This window comes from Cynara cardunculus, assembly GCF_001531365.2.
Source record: "Cynara cardunculus var. scolymus isolate 2C chromosome LG 12, CcrdV1, whole genome shotgun sequence".
In the NCBI taxonomy this organism is placed as follows: Eukaryota; Viridiplantae; Streptophyta; class Magnoliopsida; order Asterales; family Asteraceae; genus Cynara; species Cynara cardunculus.
In genome coordinates this window covers 23,041,449-23,048,068 of record NC_037539.1, presented here as the reverse complement: position 1 = coordinate 23,048,068, position 6,620 = coordinate 23,041,449, and positions in this window count along the sequence as shown.

Sequence of the window (6,620 nt, the reverse complement as noted above, 5' to 3'; positions counted from 1 at the left end):
AGAAGCAACATGGGAATTAGAATCAGATATGAAGGAAAAATATCCATGGTTATTTGAATGAATTCCGAGACGAAATTCTTATAAGGGGAGAGAATGTTATAACCTGGTTTCAGATAACCTGGGTCAAAGTAAATTTTACGTGATTAATTGATAAATTATAAGATGGTATGCGTGAATGTGGCAACAATACATAATACATGAAATAAGTGCATACATGTTTGGATAATATGAATATTTTATTGAGATAGTGATACCTTAGTAATGAAGCAAATAGGTCTTTAAAATAATAAAATCCGCACCGTTATATCCAATTTTATATTATTAAAATCTTTCACCGCCTAGGTGAGGATATTTAAAAAAGTTTGGATAAGGTTATCCTTATCACTGTCATTCTTTTAGAAAAAGAACTTGTGTGTGTGAGATAAGGTATTCTTCAAGAATTGTTGCTTCAAAAGTACTTGAAGATTCTGTGTTAAAGTAAAGTTTTTGCTGTGTGTCTATCATCAAGAAATCTGTTTGATAAGGTGAGCGGTTTTGAAACTAAATTCCTCATCTATTTGTGTATCAACTGTTGAGTTTTGATATTGGTTTGAGGTTAAGATGATAAATTATCTTTAACATTTTTTATGATGTTATTGTTTTGGAATATGTTTCTGGATAAATATGAAACAAARTTGTGTTCGTCAACAGCCTTTGAGAAGTTGTTGTTCGAATCTATTTTCGGGATTGTTTTGGAAAGAATTAAACAGTATCTGGGTTTTTAAAACAATTTGAAAGAATTTTACAGAAAAACAGAATTTTAAACTATTTTGGGAGAACAGGTTGTTCTTGAGAATGGAAGGTTTTGAGTATAAACCTATGTTGAAACCATGATTTGGTTTGGAAATTATGAACAGGTTCACTCTGACATATATGACTGAGGTCCTGTCTTTTGATGAACTACTTCATCTGAATTAATTGGAGGATATAAGGGTGGAACATCATAAAAAGGGAATTATTGGGAGGATATAAGGTTGGTCGTTGTCTGCGTGGCCTAACTCTTATTATGATATCTATTAAAGTTACAACAAATCTAAGTTCTCATTTCTTGGTGATTTGAGGATTTAGAGATGTTGTCTTTAGTAGAAATGATGGTAATGATGTTCTGGGATTGGAGATAATATAGTTCATGACTGTTGGTTGTGAATAAAAATGCTTTGGGTAAAACCATTGATTATGAGGAAACAGAGGAGCTCTGGTTGTACCTTGCAAGGAACTAGAGGGGCTCTGATTGACCCTCATAATAGAACCGGAGGATTCTGGATATTGATTTAAAATGATGCAAAATCTTTTATAAATTATTAGTTTGAAAATAAGCTTTATATCTTTTAGAAAAAAGCTTAGTGCTATATTTATAATTTTAAAATGATATTTCAAAAGAGCCTATATACTTAGAAATTTCTATAAATCAAATCAGAGGGGCTTTGGTTGGCTTTCATAAGTACAACTAGAAGCTTTGGTCGAGCAACCAGAGGCTCTGGTAGGCTAACCAGAAGCTCTTGTAGAAAGACCAGAGGAGCTCTTGTCATGCTTGTTGAAAAATATTCTAAATATGGTTTGGAACCAGAGGCCCGATGGACACTTTGGAACCAGAGGCCGATGGACTGGAAAACCATTATTTTTCTAAGTATGGGATTTGAACAAGAGGCCCGATGGACTTAAACATGACGCGATTCTTTGATAAATGTTTTTGGTTATCTCACTCTGCATAGCATGAAAAAAGGAATCTCACTAGACTTTTGTCTAACCCTCATTTTGTGTTTTCAAAATTATGTGTGCAGGTAATACCAGTTATAATATCGATAAGGGAAAAAGCATTATATGATTACTTCCCTTATGTGCTTAAATGTTGAAGACCATATTTAGATGTGTTTTGGAGAAGAGCGATGCTAGTTTACAAATGCATGTATTTTGAAAATTTTAAGTTATGCAAATTTGTATCGTAACCTGTAGCACATTGTAATTTTGGACCTACGTGGGAATCTTTGAATTCTATGAATGAATTCTATGTAATATGCAATGTGTGGAGATTTGGGGTGTCACAAATTGGTATCAGAGCCTAAGTTTAAGGGATTTAGGTGATCAATTGCATGATGATGCCTAGACTTAAACTATTCTATTGCATATTAGGGTCCCGGACATAGTTAGAACCTTTGAAATAAATATGATAAGTTAAGAGATCAGTGTGTAAGGTACATTCGGATTACATCTGGGCAATGTAATTTTGAATCTATAGGTACATATCTGATCTTGGACACTTTATTGTATTTGGGAATGTGAAAATGTGTTATTTAATAATGAAATCTAAAGATGACAAGCCGGTCCAGAAGATTACCAAGACTAACCCATCCTGATCTTAGTGAGGCAGAAAATTCTTCCATTGAAGCCCCTATTAATACCTCAAGAGGTAGAGGCAGAGGAAGAGGGAGAAATCAAACAAGGGAAAGAAATTATCAATCACAAGGTTATGTTAATCAAGCAGAATCTAACTCTGAGAATAACAATCCGGAACCAACACCACAGCCAGATTTTGTAACTAGAGATATGTTGGCTGAAGAAATGGGAAAGTTAAGAGAAACCTTAACATCAATATTGAGAATGCCTTCGAGTGTGGAAATAGAGCGAGTAGAGATAAATTCTTCCATACCATCACCAAGCACAAGAGGAGGGGATATTAAAATGTTTCTGGCATGCAAACCACCAGCTTTTTCGGGTGAGCGAGATCCAACTAAAGCTATGTGTTGGATAAAAGAGATTGAATCAATATTCAATACTATACGTTGTCCAGAAGCCGACAAAGTCAGGTTTGCTGTATCAGTTCTAAAGTCTAATGCTTTGTATTGGTGGGAAATAGAATCTCTTGGAAGGGTGGATGTTTTGCAAACCTTATCATGGGCAGAATTTGTGAATAGATTCAAAGAACAATTTTGTCCCAAGGCTGCAGTTAGACAAATGAAAGAGGATTTCTTGAAATTGGAACAAAGCTCTGGATAAGTTAGAGAATACACAGAAAAATACATAGAGTATTCTAGATTTGCTGAGCATTACATATCCACAKAAGCTAGAAAAGTTGAGAGATATATCTGGGGTTTGAAACCCTCAATTAGAGAATTTGTTATAGCAATGAACCCTACCACTTTTCCATTAGCAGTCGATGCAGATGAAGTTACAGAAAGGAACAAAAATAGAAGCGATGAAGGAAAACAAATGGAAAAAAGGAAGTGGGAAGGATCTTCAACAGGATATCGAGGATCCAAATCCTTTAAGTTCAACAAGAAACCAATGCAAAGGTCGATGGAGAAGGTCTGTCCTAGGTGTCGACAATATCATCAAGGAGAATGCAAACCAGAACCGATGAAATGCTTCAATTGTGGTGAGATTGGACATTCATCAAGATTCTGGCCGNGGAGTTTTACCAAACCTTTTGTTTACAAGGGAGCGGTTTTGGGTAAAACAAGCAGTCGCTACTGCTTCAGCCCATAAGAATAATGGAAGACTAGAACATGTAAGCAATGTTCGTGCCGCTTCCACCAACGTTCTGTTCTTTCGTTCAACAACACCATTCTGTTGTAGTGTCCGGGATGCCGAAAATGTATGTGAAATACCTATGGATTCAAGGAATGAACCGAGTGTGATGTTCTTGAATTCAGTTCCATTGTCTGTTCTGATTTTCTGAACTTGAAGTTGCAGATTATTTTGAACTGTCTTCAAGAAGGAAATAATTGTCTTGGCTGCATCATCCTTAGACCGCAGAAAATGAACCCAAGTATATCTGGAATAGTCATCGACTATGACCAGCACATACTTTTTACCGTTGATTCTTTGAACTCTTATAGGACCGCAAAGATCCATATGAAGTAGATGTAAAGGACGTTCGGTATTGAACTCTGTATTTAGCTTATGTGAAGCTTTCTTCAGTTTGCTCATCTCGCATGCACCGCATACATGGTCTTTATGAAACTTCATTTCTGGGATGCCTTTGACTAAGTTGTCACAAACCAACTTGTTTAAATACTTGAAATTAAAGTGTAAAAGTCGTCGATGCCATAACAGATTTTCCTTCAAGGATGCCTTGGATATCAAGCAGACATCAGTATCCACTTGTGTATTTGATAGGTCAATCATGTAGAGATTTGATCTTCTGATTCCAGCTAAGAGCTCCTTACCATCAGTAGTTCGGCTACTGCATTGGTTAGCTTTAAAACATACTTCTAGATTTTTATCACATAATTGACCTATGCTAAACAAATTATGTCCAAGTCCTTCGACAAACGACACATTCTTAATAGTTAAATTCCCAAAAATTACGTCACCGTATCCAAGGATAGGCGCGTATTGATTGTTTCCAAATCTTACCATACCTCCAAAAGATTCAACATAGTTAGCTAAAAGATCTTTTCTAACAGTCATGTGGTTAGAACATCCGGAGTCTAAGAACCACACATGCCAGTTAACCTGCAAAAATGAATCAATTGGGTTTTGGTACCCATTTTAGTTTTGGTCCTTTAAGCTCAGATTTCATTGGTGGTATACTATATGTACCGAACCAACGTTCTTTAAAATTCATATTCTTAGATAAAGAAGAAATAACAGAATGCATGAAATGATAGGGTTTAAACGAAGTAAAAGACTTAAGTAATTCATTCACTCTACACGGAGAACAATTATTTTTATTATTTCTAATATCAAATAATTTATCAACTGAATATCTTATTACATAATTATTCAATGTCGAATCATTTAATACAGATTTAGTAAAATTATTCTTCTTCAGTTGAGCTGATGATTTGTCTTCTTCTTTTACTCTCCAAATAGTCTTAAACTTCAACGCATTATCTAAAAAAGGAAAAAGAAAATTATCAGATTTAATTGAATGTCGAACTTTGTTTTTCTTGGTAAGCTTCTTTTGTTTCCTCGAATTCTTTTTGGCTTTATTCTTTTTATAGTAAACATCCTCAGAAACAAGTTTTTGATTAAATTTTTTTCAAAATCTGAAGCTAAATCAGAATCCTCAGTCATATTATTTTTAACAATGAAATTTTCATGACTGGGTAAATTATTTGAAAAATCAAAACGATCAATCTCATTATCTAGACAAACATTTGAATTTAAGATACTTGAAAAATTAATTTATTCATTAAAATCATTGACTTCTTCTGAGTCGGTGGCTTCACTCAAAGACTTTTCACACGAAAAATACTCAAACTCAACATGTTCCGTTTTTATTGTAGAATTTGGTAAATCTTCAATTTTATTCAAAAAATCTTGTTTCTGTTTATTAAATGAAAGTCTTTCTTCTGTTAAAAATCTTTTCCAACTGAACCAATTGTTTTTCTAAAATTAGAGTAGGAGTATAAAGCTTTGGTTCAACTGGTTTTGATTCAAGCTCTGCCTTTGAATAACTATGAAAATAATCTGTTGAAACTGCAGAATCTTGATTATTATAACTTTCATTTAGATTTGAATAATCAAACGAAACCTGCATTTTGTCTTTTCTTTGACGATTGTAATGTTCTCGTTGTTCAACCTTATCAGAAGATTTTGTAAATTTTACCGAAAACTCGGGACCGCAATCATGATATTCAAATTTGTACAAGGTCGGGGCATAATGTAAATCTTTTTGTAAAATTTTTGGATTTTTATACCCCAGCCCTTCCTGAAGGTTAAAGAATCTCGTTTCAGATGGTTTGTTTAGAAAAATAGTTTGATCAGTTTGTCCTCTTTTGTATAAAATTTCTTCTTTAGCCTTCAGCTTTTTATTTAATTGAATTATTTGAAGTTCAAGCTTACTTATTTTAACAATTTGTTCTTCATTAACTAATTCTAATGATTTATATTGTTCCTTTAAATAAGATAATTCGGCTTTTAAAATATTGGATTTTTCTTCAAATAATTTGGACTCAGATAGCAAAGACTTAGCCCAATCCAAGTTTCCAGCATTTTCATTATATAGTTTGATGTATTTTTCTTTTTTGCGTTTTTAATTGTTTTTCAAAGTTATTTGAACACATTTTTTCTGATTTTAATTCTTGCTGAAAAGATTGGAGTTTGAGCATCATCTTTTGCATCTGTTTAATGCATGATTGATCCAATACCTCTTCATTCATTTCTGCAGTCTGTTCTTCTTCTTCACCTAAAGAACAGTTATCCGATCTAGCCATGAAGCACACATGTCTTCACACCAGCAGAGGGTTCTCCAATAATTTTAGATTGTGGATGGCTTTTAGTCCACTTAGTAATATGTGATGGCTGTACAGTGGATATTGTTTCTTGAAAAGTTTGAGATTGAGATTGAGAATGACATGTGGAGTCTGTGACTTGTTCTAGATCTTGAATTGAAGTAAGGTCTGGAGGACTTTTTGTTTGAGTAGCTTCTGGTGTAGAAGCTTCTGCAGAAGGTGTTACAGAGGATGATGAAATGGGAGGAGCTAGCTCTGTAATAGTAGTTGTGRAAGGACTAGCTCTTGTAGCTTGATCTTGACTAACAGATTCTGCAGATGTTCTGTCAGGTTCATTGTCATCTTCATACCACTCTACAAAGATTTGTTCTAACTCTGGGGTGATTGTGGCATTTGGTGACT